The sequence below is a fragment of the Eptesicus fuscus genome, chromosome 8, assembly GCF_027574615.1.
Source record: "Eptesicus fuscus isolate TK198812 chromosome 8, DD_ASM_mEF_20220401, whole genome shotgun sequence".
Classification (NCBI taxonomy): domain Eukaryota; kingdom Metazoa; phylum Chordata; class Mammalia; order Chiroptera; family Vespertilionidae; genus Eptesicus; species Eptesicus fuscus.
The window spans coordinates 90,390,529-90,417,113 of NC_072480.1; positions in this window are offsets into that span (position 1 = coordinate 90,390,529).

The following is a 26,585-nucleotide window of genomic DNA, read 5'->3' on the forward strand; positions in this document are numbered from 1 at the left end:
ATCCCAGATAACAGGGCCACCACTTGGGTCGCCAGGGGGCGTGGCCAGCCTGCAAACCATCACAGGCCCCTTGACCAAGCCTCCCCATGCCCCAAGGGAACCCCCACCCTGATCCGAGACATCCTTCAGGGCAAACCAGCTGGCCCCCACCCATGCACCAGGCCTCTATCCTACATAATAAAAGGGTAATATGCAAATTAACCATCACTCTGCTACGCCCACGATTGGGCCAGCAGGAGGCGCGGGGGCGGGACTCGTGGTGGCCAATCATGCTGGCAGGAGGAGCTGGGAGTGGGGACTCGCGAGTGATCCCTGGCAAGCTGCGCCGGCTTGGGCTGGGGGGTCTCAGGCCGCCAGGCCTCGCCCCCAAGCCGCGTGATGGCTCGCAAGCCGCACCGGCTTGGGTTGGGGGTCTCATGCCACCAGAGCCACGCCCCCAAGCCACGTGATGGCTCACAATACGCGCCGGCTTGGGCTGGGGTTCTCAGGATGCCAGGCCTTGCCCCAAGCCATGCAATGGCTCACAAGCCGCGCCAGTTTGGGCTGGGGTCTCAGGCCACCAGGGCCACGCCCCCAAGCCGCGTGAGGGCTCGCAAGCCTCGCCGGCTTGGGTTGGGGGTCTCAGGCTGCCAGGCCTTGCCCCAAGCCACACGATGGCTTACAAGCCGCGCCGGTTTGGGCTGGGGTCTCAGGGCACCAGGGCCACGCCCCCAAGTTGCGCCATGGCTCGCAAGATGCGCCGGCTTGGGCTGGGGGGTCTCAGGCCACCAGGACCTCGCCCCCAAGCTGAGCCGCTTGGGCTGGGGTCTCAGACCACCAGGGCCCTGCACCCAAGCCACAGGATCCCCTGGCCGTGAGGACAGCTTGGGCTGGGGTCTCATGCCTGCAGGGCCGGGCACCCCCACTGCATGATCACCCAGCCAGCAGCAGCAGCCTGAAGCGGCAGGGCAGTGCACCCCCACCAAGCTATCTTCAGGCCAGCGAAGGCAGCCTGGGCTGGAGCCGCACACCCCCACCGGGCTATCCACAGCCAGGCTGAGATGGCAACCTGGGCAGGGGTCTCAGCTTGGCTGGGCTGAGGCGGCAGCCTGGGCTGGGGTCTCAGCCTGGCCAGGGCCCCATCTCCTGCCAGCAGTGGCAGCCTGGGGTCTCAATCATTGAGTCACACCAGCCAGGCAGATATGGAGGAATCTTAAATGTTTCTTTTTTTATAATATATACTAGAGGCCCGGTGCACGAAATTCATGCACGAACGGGGGTTGTCCCTCAGCCCAGCCTGTACCCTATCCAATTTGGAACCCCTGAAGAGATGTCCGACTGCCCGTTTAGGGGGATCGGGCCTAAACGGGCAATTGGACATCCCTCTCACAATCCAGGACTGCTGGCTCCCAACTGCTTGCCTGCCTGCCTTCCTGATTGCCCCTAACCACTTCTGCCTGCCAGCCTGATTACCCCCTAACCACTCCCCTGCCAGCCTGTTTGCCCCCAACTGCCCTCCTCTGCCGGCCTGGTCACCCCTAATTGCCCTCTCCTGCAGGGTTGATCACCTCCAACTGCCCTCCCTTGCAGGCCTGGTCCCTTTCAACTGCCCTCCCTTGCAGGCAGGGTGCCTCCCAACTGCCCTCTCCTGCTGGCCATCTTGTGGTGGCCATCTTGTGTCCACATGAGGGTAGGATCTTTGACCACATGGGGGCAGCTATATTGTGTGTTGCAGTGATAATCAATCTGCATATTACTCTTTTATTAGATAGGATAGAGGCCTGGTACAGGGGTGGGGGCCAGCTGGTTTGCCCTGAAGGGTGTCCCGGATCAGGTGGAGGTTCCCTTGGGGTGTGGGATGGCCTGAGCAAGGGGCCTGTGGTGGTTTGCAGGCCGGCCATGCCCCCTGGCAACCCAAGTGAGGCCCTGGTATCTGGAATTTATTTTCCTTCTACAATTGAAACTTTGTAGCCTGGAGCGGAGCCAAGCCTGGGGCTCCCTCCGAGGCCGGCCGGCAGCCATTTGTGTTGGGGTTATAATTGAAACTTTGTTGCCTTAAGCGGGTGGGCACGGTCAGGGTGTGCGGAAAGCTTTGCTTCTCCTGTTGCCGGGGGCAACCCTGGCCTGCTCTCTCAAGCTCCATTCTGCCACCATTTGTTTGAATTCGTTTACCTTCTATAATTGAAACTTTGTAGCTTGAGTGGAGGCTTAGGCCTGGCAAGGGCAGGTGGAAAGCTTGGCTTCCTCTGTTACCTAGGGAACCTTGCTCTCTGTGGCTGTAGCCATCTTGGTTTGATTAATTTGCATACTCGCTCTGATTGGGTGGTGGGCGTGGCTTGTGGGTGTGTCGGAGGTATGGTCAATTTGCATATTTGTCTATTATTAGATAGGATTAGAGGCCCAGTGCACAAAATTCCTGCACTGGTGGGGGTGGTCCCTCAGCCTGGCCTGCACCCTCTCGCAGTCTGGGATCCCTCGCTCCTTACCGCCCACCTGCTTGCTGCTCCTTACAGATTGGCTCACTGCTCCTTACTTCTGCTGTGGAGGTAGGAGTGGCTCCCGCCACCGCTGCTGCGCTCCTCAGCCGTGAGCCCAGCTTTTGGCTGAGCGGCGCTCCCCCTGTGGGAGCACACTGATCACCACAGGGCAGCTTCTGCATTGAGTATCTGCCCCCTGGTGGTCAGTGTACATCATAGCGACTGGTCATTCTACTGTTAATGTCACTTAGGCTTTTATTATATAGACTAGAGGCCCGATGCACGAAATTGACGCAAGGGGCTCGGCTCTCACCACTGCGGCGGAGGCCTCTGCCTCAGCCCCCGCCACTGTGGCTTCATCCAGAAAGTCATCCGGAAGGATGTCCAGAAGGACGTCTGGTCTAATTAGCATATTATGCTTTTATTATTTTAGATTATCACCCCAATAAATTTAATAGAAAAATAAAGAAAAAGTTATTCATGTGAAGTAATCACTGTACTCAAATAATTTCATATTGTGAAGGCATTATGGACAGTATACCCAGGCATGTATAAGATTGGAATTCAATGTACATTCTATGAGAGAAATATGAGAAAGAATCAAGACTACTATAAGCCATATTATTATATATATCATTTTTTAATATACTATGTAAATTAACCCATTTATTATTTTTATTGTCTGTCTCTGCACTAAAACTTAAGCTTCTACATACAGGATATTTTTTTCGTCAGTAATGAATGAGCTGTATCTGAATAAATACACAGTACTTGGGTGAGACATGTAGTATTTGTTTAATGAATGAATGGCCTTGATTTGAACAATACAGAATAAACAAATACCCATGTAGCTGTTTGCACTTTAAATGTAATGCTGTCTAATTTATCTTAGTTTTTAAAAAGCTAAAAAATCTTTATAAATACATTTAGGTGGCAGAGAGTCTATAAAATACATGTCAGCTAATAACTGACTAAGTGCCCCTTGGAAAGAAAGGATAAGCTAATTCTAAATATCACAGGTATGAATAATATCACCTAAAAATTATATTTTTACTCCTAATAATTCACATATTTGGAGGTAATGACAGCTATATTGTAAATGCTGACTGGCTGATAGCAAATGTAAAGTGACATTGATTATAAAACACAGAACAAATCCACAGATATTAATATTTGGAGAAAGTGTGTCATAAAACTGATGAAATATGATAAATAGAAAAACAGGTGGAGGGTAAATATAACCCTAAGTGCATATTAAGCACAGGGAGGGCAGAGAAGCTTTTGTAACATAAAGGACCTTGGTTCCATAGGAAATGTTATCTTGATGAAACTGTTCTAACTGCAAAACTTATAAAACAGTATAAATTAAGTTTTTATTCTATTCTTACAAAAGTGCTCTTTGAAATGATGACTGCCCTTTATTACAGGGAGAGAATCTATTGATCTGGGGTATTTGCATATTTGGATTCTTGTCACAATTAATTCTAATTGCAGATTCATTAGCATTCAAGAATTTATTTTTATTTCAGTCCATTATAAGGACATGAATCAGTCCCCTCAGGGCTTATCACCCTTTAATGCTAGGAGTACTTGTATGGGAAGCTCTGTCAAATAAGGAAATAATAATTATATTCTATTCATATATGCATAGGTCTCACACCAGGAGGAATGGAATAAACCTTACTGCCATTTCGATATAGACTTTCTTACAGAGTCATAGTTACTTAAATCAAAGTCTTAAACTGATTCTTATAAAAATATTACTTTGTTACCTAAAACATCATTAAAAATGTTGCCAGGTTAGCAATATATCTGTTCAATACTTTCCAGGAAAAAAAAAATCAGTTTGCCTTCTCTCCAAAGTTCATTACAAATTTAGACTCAAAATGCAACATTTAATGTAAAGAGAAAATAAAATGATTTCAAAAAAGTTACTTCACAGAAGGACCTTTATGATATACAACAACATAACCAAGACAAAAAATAAAAATGAAAGGACTTTCAGTGCTTCGGAAGACAAATCACTGAGCTGAAAAAGCAAAGTGGCTAATGTCCAAGGAGAGCGATGTCCACTACTAGTTTCAAGAAAGGGGATGCTCAATAGGAGCTGGTTTGGGAGTTAACACCAGGTAACAGCCGAAGACTAGAGATGATTTTCATGGTGGAAGTCATGATATTAATGGTATTTTGCCTTTAGTGAGCATGCAGAACTCTCTTATGGATCACTGTCTTTTTCCAGAGCAATAATGGAAGTTAGAAAATAAACCCTTAAAAGAATACAGAATTTCACTTATCACAGCAAAGTAAAACAGCAGAAGAAATAATAGTAAATGCTCATGGAATAAGAACCACTAGCAATATTCCAAAAAATGCATCTCATGTTTAAAAGTTGCGTGTAAGAGGACACATACCACGACACCTGCTTGTGGCAGCATGGCGTAGGAGGCAGCCTGGGTCTCACACCAGGAGGAATGTGATGCAAAGTTGAAGGGCTGCGATGCCGAGACCAGATGTGATGGTCTTAACTTACATATAGGCAGATACTGGGATTCTAGTTCTCATATAAAAGTAAGGAAAAGTCTGAAATCCATATAATGCAGTTGTTTATAAAAATTAGAGGCATCCCCACACAAACAGATACTAGTTTTCAAAGATGCCTCCACATGTAAGGACATAAATTCATTGACACAGTTACCTACAAAGGTGAATGGAATGGGAGGAGACCTAGAAATGACAGGAGGATATAATAAAACAAGACAAAGGCATTACCAGTTCAATAAAGAATAAGTTAATGAACTGAGGAACATGAGTACTTCTAATCTGTGCAACCAAGATAAAAGAAATATTAAAAACAAAAACACCCCAAATTGCCTATGACAGCTATACCATATCTGAGGAATTTTATACCAGTTTCCTTATTCCTTTCACCTTAACTCTCCAAAGAGTTCATATGACAATTAATCATATTTTTATAAAAACAGTTGATTTATACCATTCTATTTTGGTTGCTTTTTCATGTTATAGAAAATTGCATTTCCCTAACATGCATATTCCATTAGTGCTTTCATTGTATGTGGGGTGACATTGTGTCACATTTATAAAAGTGAACCAGACATTTAATATTCCTTTCATCTAAAACCCCCTCTAAACTGTGTGATTTAATTAACAGATAATTAAATTCCAAATATGAGAACTTTAGGGACTAAGGCGCCGAGGCTGTATCAGGATGAAAGATGTTTACACTTAACACAAAGATGCTCCCCTGACTGAATGAGGCTGGGAATTGCAAGCAAGGCAGAGCGAGAGCCAGCTGATAACAAACTGTTCATTAAAGCATTAGCCTCCCTGAGCTTAGAGAATGTCAAAGCCTCCTCTTTTCACACATCCATGGAAAAATAATTACAGAGCCAAAAGAATGCTGCTTTGCATTTGTAATCAGAGGCAGAAATTACTGTATATTAGATTCAGAATTATTTCTGACCCGACTCATTCCCAACAGTTTCTTTTCTGATGGTCTTTTCAAGATTTATTATGACCCTCTCTTTATTCAGTCTCTGTGGCTCCCCTGCTTTTATGAATTTGCTTTTTTGAGTTGTGTTGCCCTGTTTTATTTTGCATGTTACATATTGGCTTTAACACAAGTAACACATGAGATTCATAGGTGTGTGTTTGCCAAAAGCATTCAATGTTGAAGTTCAGAGGACAACAAAGATGTGTTTTTCCAGTGGTTATAGTAGAAAATAATCTGGAAATTTAATATTGCTAAAGTAAATGGAACAAAATAAAGCCAAAAAAAAAAAAAAAACTTAGATCATGAGCTGGAAACGAGCTTAGTGTAATCTTACATTAGATATACTTTTTTTGCTGATCGGACAAAAACAGGTATAATATTGATTCATTCATACTGGATGGCTATTGTTGTGTTGGCTGTGGTTATTATTTATTTTTGACAATTGAAAAAAAAAAAAAAAAGAAGTCAGTGCCCCTGATAAAATAGTCAGGTGTTTCATGTTTTACTAATTCTTGCTGCACTTGGTTGAAAACCGCCACGTAGAAGCAGTAGCAATGGCTTTGGTCAGCTCCACAGTCAAATACCTGTGTGACTTTCTCTTGTGGTTTGTTTTTATTCCACTTCATTCCAAAAGGATTTGAGGTGGATAGCCCTTTCCATTGTGAAGCCCTGGGTTAAAGTTTTAACTTTTCTGAGCTGTAGTCCTCATTTGCACCAGGATCGTGATGACATGTGCTTCAAGAATGAAATGCTACTCTACATTTTTAGCACCAATAACTTAGTAAAGTATGCTCCTATGTGAAATTATTACTGAAGTACATCATGGTTCCTAATATACTGATCCCATTAGGCATTGGTCCTGGGAAAGCGAAGTACATATTACAGATTGGTGGACAAAGATTTTTCTGGTACCTAAAGTTGCTATAGTTTAACTTCAAATTAAATTGATAAATTTAACTAGTTATTATATTGAGTGTCAAGGGGTAATGAAAAAATTTGCTCCTGACTTTTAGTAAAGGTCATTTCATTAAAACTGTAAAATACGTAAGTATAATATCTAATTATAACCCAAATACTGTAATTATAGAAATTTGGCACCAGACATAATATTTTTTTAGAAAAGCAACCTACCCCTAGCTGGCTTGGCTCAGTGGATAGAGCATTAGCCTGCGGACTGAAGGGTCACTGGTTTGATTCTGGTCAAGGGCATATGCCTGGGTTGCGGGCTCAATCCCCAGCGGGGACATGCAGGAGGCAGCCGAGCAATGATTCTCTCTCATCATTGATGTTTCTGTCTCTCTCTTCCTCTCCCTTCCTCTCTGAAATGAATAAAAATATATTTTTTTAAAAAAAGAAAAGAAAAGCAGCCTATTACGGAGATAACATGTTATAAAAAACTGCATGCTTTCTGCATTCAGCCACACATATAATAAAATTATACATATGCATATACATGATTATATACACATATAATTGTTTACTCCATGGCATTTTATATCCTCGTCTCTACGTGGAGGCAGATAATGCTCAGCTTCAGACACGGCTGCTCTCAGTGGGGGTGAGCACTGTGGACTAAACCAAGCCAAGGGACACTCACTAATTCACCCAGAGAGCTGATGCATGTCACTGCCATCATGTATTTAAAGAAAGTTAGATAAAACCAGGAACAAACTGAGTTATACTTCCAGAAATGAGAGGAGCATGGTCAATATAAATGTGTGTTTTACTCACTAAAAGATAAAGCAGGGGAGATAAATATCACGTTTCCCTGAAAACTTTGAAGGAGTCAATTCTCAACCAGAACACAACTTGCTGCTATAAGTATATAAAAGGGGATGAAATAAAATATAGTTAAAAAAATAGGACAAAAAGTTAGGAAACTAAATAGGGAAAATATACCAATGTGATCGGAAGCACTTACTCTCTTTGAGCTTTAATGTAAAGAAATACAAAAGATGTGAGAAGGTCCCTCCCAGCCTTAATTATATGAGTATCATAATTAAGTGTATCAACAACAACAAAACAAATGTAAGCAGGTATCTCTATTTTTTTCCATTATTTTGATCACTTTCTTTGCTAGAAAAATAATATTATTGAGTATTTATAAACTTATCATTTGTGTTTTACATTTTCTCATGTTAAATATAAAGGTAATGTTCACATATTTCATAATCACTTATCACAAAACAGTGGCACAGACTAGATGGTATAAAAGAAGTACACTGATGGTTTAGGATCCAGGTTTCGCAATATACCCTCCGGGTGCCTACAGACTATTTCATTTCTATTAGCCTCCATTTTTTCCCTCTGCAAACAGGACCAAGACCATTCATAGTGCTATTGTGAGGGTTAAGATTAAAAAAAAAATAGATATGTATGTATATATAATACCTTGTAGATTATAGGTGAACAATAAGTAGAAACTGCTATTGTATTTGTCAATGTCATTCTATAAATGAAATTCTACTCCTTAATAAGAAACATGGTAATAATTATCAACCTCTGAGTTTTATAATATGTTTTTAAGATGAAAAAATGCATAATGTTCAGAAAATTTCTCCTTCAAACAAGTACAAAATACCTAATACATTTCAAATATTAGTATTTTTGTGAATAAAAGTGCATAAAAAGTCAATTCTTTAAAGTAATACTTCTTTATAATAAAAGGTTAACTCTCACCAGAAAGGAAAGGTGGTGTAATAAAAGGCTTATCAGGCAGTAATTATGAGGAAAATGGATAATAATTAGCAAGGAGAAAGAATGGGTAGTAGGTAGATGAAAGGAGGAAATGTGAAGAGGCTCACACAAGAAGTGAATTCTTTCACTTACGAGTCCATAAAATGTCATTAGGTTGTAAAATTTTAGTGAGAGAAAAGAACTGAAAATATGTGAAAGGAAAGATGGAAGCATATGACATCCAGAACAAAATGTTGCAAAAGGAAAGAACACTCTGAGAAACTGAATCTAAATTAAATGTTAGAACAAATATGTATTACTAAAGGTGATCACAACATGGGATTGTACAAATCATCTTTTGCAGACCCCACCTAGTTTTTAACTCTTTTCTATTATATAAACTATTTGGGAATGAACTGTCCAACTATTGTAAAAATGAGCAATACTTTTACTGACAAAAGTACCTTTACCTTCTTTAAATGATGGAAATATTATGACCACTAAATACAACGTATTTCTCTCACATCATTTTATTTTCTTATTTGCTCATCTGAAATAAAGCCTCAACCCTGCTTGAAACCCAATTCTATTCTCCTCAGCACCTGCTCCTGAGCAGATCGGAGTAGGTAGAAGAAAACAACATTGGGGTTTCCTGGTTTTATCACTTTCAATTTAGTACCACAAATTCTATGGACACTGGATGCTGCCTGATAAGGCTACTACACTTCCTTTGTCAATGAACTCTTCCCATTCTCCTAGACAATGGATCCATACATTCTTGCTCTTCCAACCTCCTCTTCCTTTCTCATGGTCAGTTAACTATCATGCTCCTTATTTCATTGAGGAAGTCTTTCATCACCACCAGTGCTACCACCCTCCTGGCCTCACTGCTATGGGTACCCTGCCTCATTACCATTAACAGCATGACCTCCTGCTGCCCCCACCATGGATGGGCTTCCTCCATGGTGCACTGGATCCCATCCTTGCACATCTCCTCAGCCACTCAGCTCTTCAATAAAGCCCTGCCCCTCTTTCATTATTAGTACGTTCCTCTTTATTTGTTCATTTCTCATAGGCTTAAATATGTTAAAATATATCTCATCTTTAAAACAAACAAATAAATCTCTCTAGATTTGCCTTTGCCTCTGTCTATGTCCTGATCAGGTCTCTCAGTTAATGAATAAATTCCTTAAAAGTCCCTATACTCACTGTTCTTTCATTGTCTACTTCCTCTTACGATTTTCTAATCAGGCTTTTCCTTTCCCCACTTGAGCAAACTGTTCTTGACAAATTCACCAAATCACCTTCACTTTGTCAAATCCAATGAGGAATCCTCAGTTATCTTATTACTCAGCCTCTTAGAAGTAATAACACAGTTGGTCACTTCCTCTTTCGTGATTATTCTCTTGACTTGGTTTCCACATTTACACTTGGAAATCTCCTCTCTTGAGTTTCTTCCCAAATGAATGTCTTCTCCTTCAATCTTTCCTCTGGTGCTTTTCATCGTCCTCCTGACATTTAATATTAAAACACTCAGGGGCTCAGTTTTCTATCCACACACCCTGCATAGGCAATTTAATCTGGCCCTGTTGTGTTCTCCAGAGTACAGGGTATAGATTCTTCACACTTCTGATGATGAAAGATAGCCCTCCAGTCCCAGCTCTGCGTCACCCCTAATTTCCAAACTGCTACATACAGATTTCTACATGACATCGCCACATGAATAACTGAGAGGCAACTCAAACTTAAGTCCAAAATAAAAAATCATTGATCCAAACCCCCACAACCAATTTCCCTTTGGTGTTCTGCATCTTAATAATGAATATCATTATTTATCTAGTTTCTCAAGTGGAACACCTTGGAATCTCTGATGACTTTTATCCAATGCCACTTCCAATATTTCAGTAAATTCTGTTGGCTCTACAATTTACGTGTACCCTTAATCTGACCACTCCTCACCTCTCCATAGTTATTACCTAGGGAAAATCTTCCATCATTTCTCCTAAGTACTGAAGTGACACCCTTATAACTTCTCTCTAACTTTTTATATTTTAACCAATGTATTCCTTTAATGTTAAATCAAATTATATCATCACTTTATGCCCAGCCAGGAGGTCATAGTTTGATGCCTGTTCAGGGCACATGTCTGGATTGTGGGCATGATCCCTAGTAGGGGGCATGCAGGAGGCAGCTTATCAATTATTTTATCTAATCATTGATGTTCTCTTTCTCTCCCTCTCACTTCCTCTCTGAAATCAACATATACAGATAGTGGTAATCCTATATAATAAAAGCCCAGCGAGTGAACAGCCAGAATGACCAGTCGACCAGTCGCTATGATGCGCACTGACCACCAGGAGACAGATGCTCAATGCAGGAGCTGCCCCCTGGTGGTCAGTGCACTCCCACAATGGGAGCGCTGCTCAGCTGACAGGGATAAGTGATGCTCCCACAGCGGGCTGATCCCCACAGGCCACGCCCCCACCAGTGCATGAATCCTGTGCACCGGGCCTCTAGTATAATATATAATTATATTACCACTTTAATCAGAACATTCTATGGCTTTCCATCACCACTGAAACTCAATTTAAGATACTTACTTTGGTCTCTGCAGTGCTACATAAATCCGGCTCTGCCTGTTTATTTATTTTTTTAATTGTATATGCTACCATTCATCTCTTTGTTCACTCTCCTTGGTCACACTGACCTTCTATTGTTCCTTGAAAACAGTAAGCACACTTGTCTTAGGGCTTTTGCATTTGCTCCTCTTTTTGACTGGGTGGTCTAAGCCCAGATATTTGCATAAGTATTCTTTTCATTAGGATTTCTGTTCAAGTATTCCACCATCTAAGAGATCTCCCTGTTCATGCAATCTAATGTATTTTCTTCAATACCATCCATCACCTTATGAGGCTTTATTTTTTATTCATAATAATTGGTACTACCTGTATATCATTTATTTAGGTTCCATGAGGGCAGAAACTCTGTTCTGTTCTGACATATATGTAGAAGAAACTCAGTATATGTTAAATAAGCAAGCATATTATATGGCATTCCTTGCAGCCATAAATTAATATATAGTTCCAAAAGATTTGGACAGCAACTGGGAAACAATGTTTCCTGAAATACTGTTCTCACTAGATTGTTCAAAATGGCTTTAGTGGCTGTGGTCTCTTAATAACAGTAAGTTTGATTGAAGAGCCATGTCAAGCAATTTGGGCCTTTACTTATTAATCTGAAAACTGCAAATGAAAGAGAAGTTGATGAATCATGCCAGTTATAGAAGATTGCTAATTTAATAAGCAACTCATTAGAATTTGCTATGGTGCCTCTGAAGTTTAATGAGCAGAAATTTTCCCTCTAATTTTTCTGAAGTAGTGAGATGTCAGTGAACTGAATTGATGCTTTAATAATAATAATTTCTTCTCTACTTTCTTCTTCATGAGAAATTAGCCTACTTAATCCTCCAAATCATACTCACATACATTAGCTGTACCAGTCAGAGAAATTAGAAGTCATATAAGTTATGCTAGTAAAATACATTACACACCGCATACTGCCAATACTTAGGTTTAGCCTTGTGGTAACTAGCTTAAGGTTATACAGTAATGCATTTTCATATATTTTTCTAAAATGTTTGTATAGTAAGCTAATCATAATAGCAGTAAGGATTGCCAAGACTCTTAATGAACACTCTAAATATTTAAATACTTTTTTAAACATAGCTAATTTTATTATCATTTCGAGAAAAAAGCCAAATCCACTTAACCATTTTAAAAAAATCTAACTAATTCATACATATATGTTCACTTAATAACGCTTTTTCAAAATCATGCTGTTTTTACACTCTAAATTAAATCTTTATAGGCTTCTTTAAAGGTTAAAACTCTTCTTTCTTCCATATATAGTCAAATTTCATATACACTTTAGGAAGTCACCTTCATGATGATATGGCAGAGAAAAGTGTGTTTCTCAAAATGATGTACTTTGAAGTCAGAGCTGAATTTAATACCAGATCAGTCATTTCATAACTGTGACCTTGGAAAGTTAGCTTAATCTCTCAAGGCTCAATTTCTCCATCTTTAAAATAAGGATAAATATGTTACAGAGAATTGCTGTGTGGCTCAACTACATACACTTTTATGAAATACTGACTTATAGTAGACATTTAATAAGTGTTGTTTTCTACTCTAGTACCCCTCTTGAAACACTGACACATTCATCCTGCCATTCTTTAAAAAATATTTCTTAAGCATAAACTGTCACCCACTGAATATATAATTATGAGTGAGCCAAATCCCCTTAATTCAAAGACACTGTAAGAACTAAGATAACTGTTAATCAAACTTTGTTTGTTGCTACTAGCACATATACAAAGTCTCCAAAAAGCCTGATTACTTTAATAGTCTGAATTTCACATTTAGTAGAAAATGTTGATATAGATTAATGACCACCAAACTAATGATTTTTATGGTGATATTTAATTTAATAGACTGATCATTCTTTTCAGTTTGAAATTTTAAAACTGTACAAATGGAGACCAGCAGTACCTAATAAAGCATTTGAGGCATAAAGTCACTGCTAGTTCATTCAGAGCGTTTTTTAGATCTTATGATCCTCATGACAAGTATAGAACCAGAGTTTAATAGTTTGAATAATATTGTTATGCAATAGGTAACTTGGATGGAGAGTATAAAATATAGGGTTTTAAATATCAATAATTACAGGCATAAAGATTTTTTTTTTTTTGTCTACATCATGAAGAACATGCACTTAGAAATTTGATCATCAAGGTTTCTGATTCTGGTGTGATACATGGACTATGTGACTTTAATCAAGTATTGTTTTTTTGTAATCCTCACCTGAAGATATTTTTCCATTGATTTTTAGGGAGAATAGAAGAGAGAGGGAAGACAGAGAGAAACATAGATGTGAGAGAAAAACATCAATTGGTTGCTTCCTGCATGAGCCCTAAGGAGGGCCCGGGGCGGGGAGGGGCCTACAACCAAGGTGTGTTCCCTTGACCAGAATTGAACCTGGGGCACTTTGATCCACAGTCCCATGCTCTATCTACTGAGCCCACTAGAGCTAATCAAATATTTTTTGAATTCCAGTTTCCTCACCTGTATAGTGTGCCTTGAATATTAGAAGTGATAAAAAGCAAAATTACTGCCATATAATAAAAAAGAGCAAGAGTGTTCCTCAAACTCTGTCTAGAATTGCATTAATAATGTATTTCATTCTAGTTTTTAAGCACCTAAATGGATGGAAATGTTTTGATTCTCCTAGAAAATGATAGTGCATTTGCTTTCCAAATGAAGGGTGTGCTTTAAAGCCCTAGATGCTAAGGAGTACATCCAAGAGTACATTGATACCTTCATAATTTGGGAAGCAAAGGATCTGAATGGAAACTAATAAAAGTAGCTTTGGAAAACATATCTAAAATGATTAATTTGGCCCTAAGTCAATCTTTTACTCTCTCTTCTTCAGTCTCTAGAACTCTGAACATATTTTATATCTATTATGGCTCTCTGAATAATGCATTACTATTAATTTAAACTGTCTATCCCACCAGAATTAGTTGTTTAAAACATGGATGCACTTATAACACTTGGCATCCCATAATTATTAGTTAAATACACAGCTTAGTATCCAAATAGAAATAAAGAGTAATTTGGGAATATAAAAAAAGGAAATTCACTTCCCTTTTAAAAAGCACTATGATTTCCTATTCAAGAAACCATTCCTCTGGAATCTAGATTTTTTTTGTCATATCCTAATGTCTTTCTAGTCTTTATTGAAATCTTAGCTGTAAGTTAAGAGCATTATCATTTGTCCTAAATGAGTGTCTGAATTAAAAATTAGATAAACCCATGTCACATTGCAATTTTAAAAATCAGAATATATAAAGTTTTGTTCACTCTCTTTATTTATTTGTATATATATTTTTTAATTGATTTTTTACAGAGAGGTAGGGAGAGGGATAGAGAGTTAAAAACATTGATGAGAGAGAAACATCGATCAGCTGCCTCCTGCACTCCCCCTACTGGGGATGTGCCCGCAACCAAGGTACATGCCCTTGACCGGAATCGAACCTGGGACCCTTCAGTCCGCAGGCCGATGCTCTATCCACTGAGCCAAACCAGTTAGGGCGAGTTCACTCTCTTTCATCAAAATCTTCTCTCACTATGAAGATTCTTTTTGACATGTATATTTAATGTTAAATCTCTAGGATGTTTATACAAACCAACATTTTACCAAATGTCATATTCAATTTCACTTAAGGATGTTCTTAAACTCTACAGAAATTAAGTTATATTCAGAGATTCTATTATTCTGTCTTCATGGCCATAAAAATATATGTAAATATTTTCCAGTCATTTCAGGACTTGGACCATTTCTTAGTCTTAATAACCAAAGTTGAATAAGATCTTAGAGTTTATCAAGTCTAGAAATTCTGAATTGGTATTTGAAGATCCAACTCTCTAATTATATGCCATCACCTTAGCCAACTTGTGAGCCTATTATATTGGAAACCAAGCCTTAGCTTAGCAATGGCTAAAGCAAATCTACAGATTAGTAAAAAATGAATTATCCTACCTAATAAAAAGGGAATATTCTAATTGACTGTCACACCCTCACAAAGATGGCAGTGCCCACAGCCTCAAGATGACAGTGCCCAGTCCCCTCAGCCCCGCCAGGGCAGCAGGCATGTGGCATGGCCGGGCCCACCCCCAGGCATGTCAGGAAGCTCTGCGCTCCTGCCTCCATAGTCCCTCAGTCCCCTCAGCCTCCCAGCCACCCGGGGCCGGCCCGAGGTGCAGGCAAGCCTCAGGTGGCAGCTGCACAGCCGCCCAGGGCCACCCAAGGCTCAGGTAACCAGGGCCGGCTGAGGCTTGCGCTGCTGGCAGTGGCAGCAGCAGAGGTGTGATGGGGGTGTCACCTTCCCCTGATCGCTGAGTCGCCTCCCACCCCTGAGGGCTCCCAGACTGTGAGAGGAGGCAGGCCAGGCTGAGGGACCACCTCTCCAGTGCATGAATTTTCATGCACCGGGCCTCTAGTTTTATAATACTAATGAAAGTGTGTCAGTAATGTTTAAGTCATTTAAAATATACGTTATGGCATTATTATAAAAATACTACACTTTTTATCAGCATATCACACTCATGTGCATGTGTTAGAGACAGATGACAAGTTTGATTAAAAACTTTTCCTAAGTTTATAAAATGGTTTTATTATAAATGCATAATATAACCAGAAATCATCATCATTAGAGAAAAGTTTTCAAGATTACTTAGCAAAGCTTATTTTGTTATTTCATCAGAGTTTTCTTTAAATAATGCATTTTGGTTTGCCAAATATATTTTCAGTGATCAAAAACTGATTAGCAGAATTAATAATGGAGAATGTTTTAGAAATAGTTGTAGAAGTCATAAACAAAATTAACATTTTTAGAGCAAGGAGAGAAATCAAAAGAACCAGTATACAAATTTCTGGTTTCAGGTCCAATTCCTGCTCAGCAGTCTATCAGAAACAAACAAACAAACAAAAAACTAGAGAACTTTAAACCTACTTCTATAAAATAGTGAAAGATAAAATATTCACAAGTACCATTTTTGTGTGATTATTTTATCCTAGGAATAAGGACAAAAATAATGGCTTCTTAGCTGGCTTTAATTTACTTACTCAAATCTTAGCAACAATTCTAAAATGATAACCATTAGCACAACACTTACTTGACAGCAAACTAAAATGAACAATTGTTAGAAGAGATGCTGAGGAAACCAACCAGTCTCTCTGCCTAGCCCTGGACCACAGAGAACATGCCCTCAGTGTCTCCTTCCTGTGTCCATTTGCCTGAGGCAAAATAAATCACAATTTAACTTTGTTGTAACTAGATTTAAAACTCCAGCTTTTATTAACTTTAGTCTATATACATATAACGGTAATATGTAGTCATTAAAATAATGTGAATGAAAAGTGGTTGTGATGAGTGTTAAGTAGATAAAACACAAATAACTATGCCATAATGACCAACAATGTAAGAAAGAAGAGAGGTATGAAAAGAACTGAAAGGAAATACAACAAAATAATATTTGCTGTGCATGTAGGCATATGAGTACATTTAAAAACTCCAAACTCCAAATTTTTTAAAATTTTCTACAGTAATTTAAATTTAATTTTCTGTTATACATTTAAATTAAATTATTAATGACATTATTTTTAATAAATTATATTCAGTTTAATTTTGTTTATAGTAACTTTTAAATTATAAAATGGAATTATAAAACCACAAAGCAGACTAACTCAACAAATTCAACTTCTTGAAAAAAGTTATGCATTTGAGATTATTACATAGAATATTAATTCATGCAATATCTTGAAGCATTAAATACCTACCAGTTTGATCAGTATTAGTAATTTGCATATATTAATCAAAGTGGTAAAGACTTACAGAAACCCTAGTGAAGAAATTTTATAAATAAGCAATCATTCCTATATTTTCTCTCTGTTTTGCAGCATTTGGACATGTGTGCACTAGAGTGAAATAAACATTTACATAGTAGCTGTTTGCTATTTCTTATCTATTACTCCGTGTATACAACATAGGAGGTTTCTGACATTCCTGAGCCTGTGTCTGATCATCTGCTTATAAAGGGCATTCCGAAATGAACAGTAAGTTTGGTATTTATCAATCAGACCATTAGAACACACAGAGACATTACACCAACATCTTAAATCCAGGTATTTAGAAACTTTTTACTTCTTGAAAATATGCATGTTAGATTTTTATAACAGATGAGTTTTGCGGTTTTTTAAAAAATATGAACAATGCCCTGACCAGTTTGGCTCAGTGGATAGAGCGTTGGCCTGTGGACTCAGGGGTCCCGGGTTCGATTCCGGTCAAGAGCATGTACTTTGGTTGCGGGCACATCCCCAGTGAGGGGTGTGCAGGAGGCAGCTGATCAATGTTTCTCTCTCATCGATGTTTCTAACTCTCTATCCCTCTCTCTCTTCCTCTCTGTAAAAACCCAATAAAATATATTTTTAAAAAAAATAAAAAAAAGAACAAATCCTAAAGGAGATGACTTCTATAAGGGTAAATTTGAATTGATGTTTTTTACTTATATTTTTATTTTTCATCAACCTTATAATCTTGTAATATGTATATATTGTTTATCGATTTTCCAATGTTGAAAAAAAAACATTTTAGAGTGACAAAAAAAGGTTAGGCAGAAATATTAGAAAAATGTGATCCTTCTTGGGGAGACAAAAGGCACCACTGAAACAGGAGGGAGCCCACAATTTGGCAAGGGAAGCGTCTCCTGGCTGCCAGCCCTCTCATCCCCACAGCTGGCTTCCTTTGAGCAGGACACACACTGCCCAGCCGTATGAGGTAGCCCTGGGAATACTTTTATTCATCTAATTATTTATTGCATTACTTAGCACACATAGTTTTTTACGTATATATTTTACAAGTATTCTAAACTCAGGTTCAGCATTGGTTCCTATACACTTTGGAAACCATATTTAAACACAACCTTATTTTTACTTCTGTGATGGGAATGAGACATTGGATTCTCTATTGTGCTGCCAATAAAGCATACAGAAAAATGGCAGTTCCAAATTATGGCCTGGTTCTTTAAAAATAGGCCAATTAGGAGATTGACCAGCATTGCCAAGACATAAAACACTTTCTCCTCATGACGAGGACATCTAGGTGACAAATGGATTCATTTGCTAAACTATTGTGTGAGCCCCTCGTTGGTCATTTTTACTAAAGAGTAATTAACTAAGCATAATATAATAGTTCACAAGCATATTAGGAAAGTTTCTCAGGAATTTAAATAGATTAGCTATGATGAGAACTAATGAGATCTCTAGGAGTACCAGATTTAATTGCAAATGTTGTTAAAATAAGATGCCTAATAATTTATATAAGAAATCTAAATCAACTTAAATAAATGACCAAGTATGTCAAACTCAGTGTTATATTACAATTCCAAAAACATCAACATTTCAAATTGATTTACATTTTCAAATATTCTGATCCATTGTTTAAACCAAAATGTTAGTGTTAAACAATATCATTATTGACATAATTTGTGAAGCAGTCACAGCAAAAGTAGAAGGAAAATCAGTGCAAAGTCAGAAGGGGAGAATGATAAATTACTGAGATAGAACAACCTGAAATGTGAAAATATGGGATAATGTTGATGGACTGACACATTTGAAGGTACTCATGGTGTCTACCAGTAAATGATTTAAACTAGTCTGTTAGCATAAGATCTTTTTTTATTGTTGTGGTTACGAAGAATTGTATCCATTTGGATCAATATCATACACTGGAGAAGAGAACTGACCAGGATATAAAATAATAGAAGAAAAATCCAACAATTAAAAACAATTATAGAAAAAAATTGTTGAGTGCAGTAGAATGTAGTAATAAGTATTCATCCCCACCCCACTCAATATAATAATGTAATTTTTAAAAATTTATCACAGTCATTAACATTTTATGTGTAATTTTCAGGGTACTTCAGAGGAAAATACTCTTTAATCTGTGCATCTAGTTTATTTTGAATGCATATTTCTATGGTATAAGTGAAAGAACTAAAATTTCTTTTATCATTTGCTGAGGTTTAATGAAAAACACTTAAAATGTGTGCATGATCAGGAAATGGGCCACACCTGTGGCTGTCAAAACCTGTGTGTTAAGCCCCTCAGTCCACCAGAGGAGCAGTCAGCAGAGCACAAGGCAGACAATGAGACTTAGAAGTAGATGATTGGGATTCTATAACCATATACTGATAGAGTGATTCTGGCAAGTTACCACTTAACCTCTTTCAACATGTCTCTCTCTATAATCGAGTGGGTGGGAGGGAGGGGGAGGGATGACCGCATACAAGATTGTGGGCAAGACCAACAAAATACTTTGTGTAAAAGTTTTCATAATCTACAACTCACTCCGAACTGCAGTTGTCTGATCAGGCACAAGAAACCCAGCGCCACATTGTCCATCATACGGAAGTATAATTTAAGGTCCGGTAATGATGCCCTGGGCATCATGCTCTAAAACACATTTTAAATCTTGTCTGTAGATTTAATTGGTTGCACATGGGTGTTACAATATAAGAAATGTACATATATTAACCATGGACTTTTGATGCTGTGACATCTGAGTCCTCCCTGGTCCTGGAGAGACTGCCCCACCCAAGGCTAGCCATTCCTAGAGATGGTAAGCAACTCACCTGCAGGCATGCATTGGATATGTAAACCAATCAATGTGGAGCCCACACCCCAACAGAGTCTTTGTCTGGCTCTCACAAGTCTCACTCTGGGCCACCATCCTCTGTAACCCAGAGCCTGCTGAAGTCACTGAGACCATCCAGTACTTCCCTTAGTCATTGATTGTTTCCCAGGGTAACACCACACTAAAGGCTCTTGCCCAACTGTCCCTCATCCCTCCTCCTAGAGCCTTGATCCTCCAGGGATTGCCCTTCACCCTCTTTCTGGGAATCTGGGAATATAAACATGTCTTTCATGCATTCCCAGACCTATTTTCAAGCAAATCCTGGGTGCCCTTAAAATAAAATAAAAAAAGTAATATACTCACATTAATTTTAAGTAAATAATTATCCTCTGAATATTTTGTCAAATATTTTCTTTTTGTATAAGGCCTTAATTATTAAAACGGGCAATACTGATTTCTCCTTTTGCAATTACAACTTGTTTTAAAAAGCATTTTAAATGCATTTATATAAATGCAGATATGATAACGGGAGTGAAAGATAGATAAATTTAAATAATAATCATACCTTCTATAAGAAGCCACAAACCTCGGGGTTAATTTTTAACTCAGTTCTAAATCTTGCTATAAAATAGAATGAATGAAAGCAATTTCAAAGCTTTGAAATTACATTCTGTTAATCATATACCCATGAAGTTCTTATTTTTCTCCTCCTTTGATAGAGATTTGTGGAGATAGTGAATCTTATGTCCATAAATCAGTTAACAGAGAAGCTGAATTGGTTTTCTAAACCATTCTGTTTAGCACTTATGTACCTTGAAAGGAAGGGCTTTAGCATAAAAACAGAAGCAGCAATCATGGAAGCCTTCACAGGTCAAAAAGCCAAGGGAGACTACACAAACTTATGGAATAAAATAGCAAATCTGCATTGTGACTGAGGTAACTGGGTAACAAAAGGGTATGGCAAGGTTATGTTGCTTTATCAAGATTGAATTCCCAGGAATGTGAATTGAGGCAGAAGAAAAATTATCTGTAAAGATATAATAAAATAGCAGGACTTAATCACTGAATAATAAATGGTAAGAAAACTCCAGCAACAAGACTATTTGAATCTCTAAATTTAAACAGAGTATAAAGAGAATATATAAGCATTTTCCTTGAAATTTTTACATCAAAGTATATATTTTATATCTTCCAAGAGTTATACTAAGGGACTGCAGCTCAGGGAAATTAAAATCAATGTCACATTCCAAAAGTATTTAACAAATATTTTTTTCTAAATGCCTCATATCTGAATAGAATATTGAGGAATATTGAAGGAACTATAAGCTCACCTCTCAAACAGATTTGTAGAGAGACAATTCAAAGGTGTTGTGTCGGCCTCACCACCTTCTTCAAACACCCTTCTCCACAACTGTATGGAGAATTTGATTTTTAATAAGAAAAACTGTCTATGATTTTACTTAGTGGTAATAAATAGTTCTACTAAAGGATTTTTTTTACCACTAGGCCTCATATAAAAATGTATGTGTATTTTCCATGATTAAAAATTTAAAGACACTAAATGGCTACACCAAATGTTGATGAGTAACTTTTATCTTGTTTAACTTGGTATGGGAATGGGAATTTTGGTTTTTCAAATACTTAATAGTATCTTGTTATATATACAGTAAGCAGGGTGTCAACTTCAGAACAGTAAAACTGTAATAAATAAATTTACTTTGTCCAAATAAGCATTAGGTATAGGAGATAGAAAGACTGAGGGCGGGGATACAAATTCCCCATACTGAAGAAGCTCACAAAATGATCTGAAAACAAATGAAAGAGAAACATCGATTTTAATACGCCCCCGATGTGCAACTAGTGCCTAGCACAGTGCCTGACCCAATGTAGATGATGTACATGTCATGGAAACAGAAATGGTAGAAAATTTTCCTTTGTGCTCTTAAAGCTTGAGGACAACCAGCTCGAGCAGAAGTTCATCAGAGGTTAGAGGCAGCAAGAATGAGTACATCCATTCCAGACCACATAAGCATCATAAGCAAAGGCAAAAAGGCACGCACAAAAGTCCATTATATATTCTGGAACTTCTGGTAAACGAAGAGGACTATGAAGATTGAAAGCAATCTGACTGTGAATAACCCATCTCAGTATATAATTTTTACTCTGCATTTAAGCCTTCATTTAAATATCTCCAGACCATAGACTATAATTGTAAGTGCCTTCTGCTGATATGTTCTAAACTAAGCTCTCCTGCTTAAACTCACCTCCTGCCAGAAATCTGAAAATACTGGCCGTATTTTGTGCAGGTTCAAGCACGTTACTGCTTATTCTTTTAGCTTCAAGATCTCATAAATTTCACAGCCAATACAGTGCAAATTTATTCATTTTGACAGTCATTATAACTAAGAGACATGCCTTCCCTTTAGTTTTTGCTATATTTTTTTTAACTGTCATGTTTTCTTTTTGGAAATATTTTTTTTTCAATTACAGTTGAGATACAATTTATATTAATTTCAGGTGTACACCTTAGTGATTAGACATTATATAACTTACTAAGTGATCATCCCAATAAATCTCATACCCATATGACATCCGACATCAGTTGTTGCCTTCTACATTAATTTAACAAAGTAACTTGCCTCAAAATATTCCAAAAGCAAAGTAGCTATAAAAGTAAAATGAGTAAATGATATTTTTCTTTGATGGTAAAAGGTTAATCAGACTCCTATATTGGTACAGAGTAGTTTTAGTTGTACAAACTTATTCCAGGTTCTAACAAAACCAAAACTTCAGATATAGAAGGTCAATTAGAAACAAACTAAAGTGACCCTTTTCGATAGAAGGCTAGTTAAGTTGTACATTTTCTATGGCCACTGGGGATCCCCATTTCTCAACTCCAGACAGTCCTCCCCCAACAACTCACATCCGTTTTGTTCTTACTGATTCAGGAACCATATTGATTTCCTAGGGCTACTGTACTAAATTACTAGAGATCAGGGCACTTAAGCATCAGAAGTCTATGTTTTCATAATTCTGGAGACTTGAAGTCCAAGAGTAAGGTACCAGTAGAGTTGGTTTCATCAGAGGTCAAACTCCTTGTCTAATAAATGGCCTCCTTCTCCTTGGGTCTCTCCATTGCTTTCCATAATAACCTGTCTTATAAGAACATCAGTTATCCTGGATCCCGGCTTATCCTAAAGATCTCATGTTATCTTTATTACCTCTTCAAGGGCCATATCTTGAAAGACAGTCACATTCTAAATACTGGTGCGTTTAAATTCTAACACATCAAGTTTTGGGGGAGGGGCACAATTCAGTCCATAAATAGAATGGGAAAGAGAGTCTTTCAGAGGGGTTGTGACAAAAAGGGAAGTCTTATACACTGTTGGGGGGAATGTAAATTAGTCAATCATTATTGAAAATAAGTGGAGGTTCCTCAAAAAATTAAAAATAGATCTGCCATAGAATTCAGCAATTCATTTCTGAGTATATATACTCAAAAGAAATAAAAACGGTATATTGTTAGATATATGTAAAACCATGTTTATAGCAGCATCCTATATAATAAAAGCCTAATATGCTAAATGTCCAGCCAACCAGTCGGCCATTCAACCAATCAAAGTGTAATATGCTAATGATATGCAAAGGCTGCTCAACTGCTTGCTATGATGTGCATTGACCACCAGGGGGCAGACAGTTGACTGGTAGGTTAGCTTGCTGCTGGAGTCCGACTGATCGGGACTGAGCAAAACGGGTTGGACATGCCCTGGAGCCCTTCCATGGTCCCTCTCCGGCTGGCCAACCTCCGATGGCCCTCCCTGGCCCCAGTTGTGCACCGGTGGGGTCCCTCAGCCTGCCCTGCACCCTCTTGCCATCTGGGACCCCTTGGGGGATGTCAGAGAGCTGGTTTTGGCCTGATCCTGCAGGCCAGAATTCGTGCACCGGGCCTCTAGTTATTCATAATGGTCAATATATGGAAACAACACAAATGCCCATCAATGGATGAAAGGACAAAATAAGACGTGGTATATCACACAATGGAATGTTATTCAGCCACGAGAAGGAAAGATATCCTGCCATTTGTAACATCATGGATGGACCATGAGCACATTATGCTAAGTGACTTAAGTCCAACAGGCAAGACAAGTACTGTATGATATCCCTTATAAGTGGAATCTAAAGAAATATACAGAGAGTAAAATAAAATTTTATTTTATTTTATAAAATAAAATAAAGTATATTTTATTTTATAAAATATATAGAGGAACCTATAAAATATACAGAGAGTAAACTTTCAATTAACAGGGGATGTAGAGTGGAGAAATAAAACTGATGAGTACAAACTTTTAGTGACTAATAAAGTCATAGAGATCTAATGAATATCATAATAAATATAGTCAATAATAGTACACAATAATACTACACTATAATGATATAAAGTGATAAATATTGATTCAATGGCAATCACATTGCAATATATTAATGTATCAAAATAACATGTTCTACACCTTAAAATTATAAATTGTAACATGTCAAATTTATCAAATAAAATGTAAATATATAAATAAAGCGATGTCAGCTACTCAGCTATACCCACACAACTGAATGTTTTCTTTACCTTCACCAGTAAAACCTGGGTCATTAACTAATAATCCTTTTCATAGTCAGTCCTCATTAAGAGAATTACTCTTCATTCATAAAATTTTCTTTGAATTTACTACTCTGATGCACCACTATTTCCCTCTTGCACCTCTGATGCTTTTCTGAGAGTTTACAGGACTTTCTAAAGACAATTTGGGTTTATAAACTGAGAATATTTCATTCATTAACAGTTCTTTCTTTAGTGGAGAGCCAAAATAGAGAGGAATGAAGATATCCCAGGGACATACAATAGTGACAAAAGTTGTCTGTTGAACTGCTTTCAAAAGAAGATGGTCCTATTAATTAAAGACAAATAAAAACCCTGTGTGTTTTTTGTTGTTGTTGCTGCTGTTTTTTTTCTGGAAGTGAGTCCGAAAATGAAAGCAGGGGTAGGGGAAGGAAAAAGCTAGACTGGGCTGAATTGCTTTGACAATATATGACATTCAACCAGGTAGAATCTTTCTGGGAGGAAGATCCTAGAAATGTAAAGATCAGCAACTACTGCAACCACAAACAGCAGTGGCTATGGGGCTGACAAAGGATCTTGAAGAATATCCATGTCTTGTGAGGATGTTAAATTTGTTAGCTGTGGATTGTACAGTGCATCTCATCTTTAGCTCTTTCTCTGAAAAATCTTTAATAGCTATGTCTTGTTCACTTTTGTTTTTTGTGTTGCAAGTAGATTCTTTAGGGAAATCTCTAGATTCTCATTTTTAAGGTGGGATATAGGATTTAAGAGTCATGATGTTCCTCTTAAGGGGTAAGCTAATACCTTATTAGTATAGCATCTGCAAAGAAAGTTATAGCATGAAAAAAATCATTACATAAAAACAAATAATTTCTAGTGTATTATTCAATGATGACTAATTACAATTATGAATTTAACTTATTTCACATTCAGTAAAGTTGTCTACACAGGAAAATAAAATCAAAGTCAATTTAATTCCCCAGAGATCTGATAATTTTATATTGCACACATACACATACATACACACACACATACACAAACACACACACACATACACACACACACACGGACACTAACAAATTGAAAGCCTAATTATCTAGATAACCATTTAGAAAAAATAGAGATTACACACTTTTATTTCTCTTTGCTAGTGAACTCAAAAATTATCCAACAGCTAGATAATACACACCACAGAAGTCTAATACTAAAGAATGTAAAACTAACCAGTTATATTTACTTTTAATATAATGCTCATTTTTCTACTATTAGTGTTCTTTTTAGAAAACAGTTCCATTTCTGTACAGCCATGCATATAATGAGTAACAAAACCCTTAAAGATGATAGTGAGGATATTACTTACAATTCATCTCCTTGCTAGCAAAGAATCTCAACATAAAAAGGAAAGAGGAAAGAACACTCTAATATGCTCTCTATTCATATTCCAGAAGGAATTCTCACCATATTAGGCCATTAAACACTTCCATTTTGATCCAGTAAAGTGGTATCACGATTTCACATTTAATTTTACTACAACATAACATTTCTGTACCACGGAGAAGAGGCGGCATACCTACGTTCACACATAGGAACCAGCATTCGCAGCACATTCTTAAGACCCATTGCAAAGTAAATCCTTTCTATATCCTTTGTGAGTTAAAATTGGCCTTTAAAACTAGTAAGGAAGGTAAGCGATTAACGCCATAGGGCATTACACTACTACTAGAGGTCACTTTCTGCCTCCTCATCTTTGATTCTAGATTCAGTGACTTTCTATCTCCTGGAAGACATTATAAATTATTCCAAGTCAAAGATTTGCATATATGAAAATGCTTACCTTTTAGCCAAGATAGTTGGATTTCTTCAAATTGTTAATTCCAGAGAAGGATCCTTACTGTGATTTAACTGACTGCACTACCCCATGTTTGGGTTATTAAGAAACAGGGGTCCATCAATGGGTAGGTGCGTGTGGTCTTTTCCTCCCCTTCACGTTATAATCTCATCCTTGTGCCCAAGTTTCCCTACCAAAGGAGCTAAGAAATTGCTTTATTTTTTTTAGTGGGACCCTGTGGATGGCTCATA